Here is a 634-nt window from a genome sequence, read left to right as displayed (position 1 = left end):
GGGAATAAAAACAATAAAAATAAAACAAAATAAAAGTTTAAAACAAAAAATATCAAAAAGAAAGAAATATGATACAACAAAGAACACACAGAAGCCAGAGATGCAGAGCGATGCTGGGGGTTAAGAACCACTGGTCTTTGCAGTGGCTTGCAGCCCCAGCCAGCCGCCTTTTTATTTTTCATTAAATTCACCAATTAAATTTAATTTACAAATTGATAAATATAATTTAATAAATAAAAACAAAAAAATTATTTCTTTTGATACTTTAATGTACAGAAGACTGCATAGAAACAGCCAGTGCAGGGGCGTGCAAGTTTCTTGGTTCGCCGTGCGCAGGGCTCAGAGAGAGAGAAGCTAGATGAATACATAAAAACAATTTAAATTAATTTATATTTTATATTTTTATATTTTATTGTTTTTATTATATTTAATAACTTAATTGGTGCAGTTGCCGTCACTACACCGCAGAAAATAAAACACCGAGCGTTGCTCCCCCCAATATGAATGCAACACAAAAACATCAGTACCTGCTGCAATCTCCTCTTTATTTAAATAAAGAAAACAAACTTTTATTTATTTAATATATTTACAATATTTATTTATTTATTCACAATTATACACCTGCATGCATTTA

This window comes from Eimeria mitis, genomic scaffold (assembly GCF_000499745.2).
Source record: "Eimeria mitis Houghton genomic scaffold, Emh_scaff875, whole genome shotgun sequence".
Lineage (NCBI taxonomy): Eukaryota > Apicomplexa > Conoidasida > Eucoccidiorida > Eimeriidae > Eimeria > Eimeria mitis.
This window is presented reverse-complemented; position numbering follows the sequence as displayed.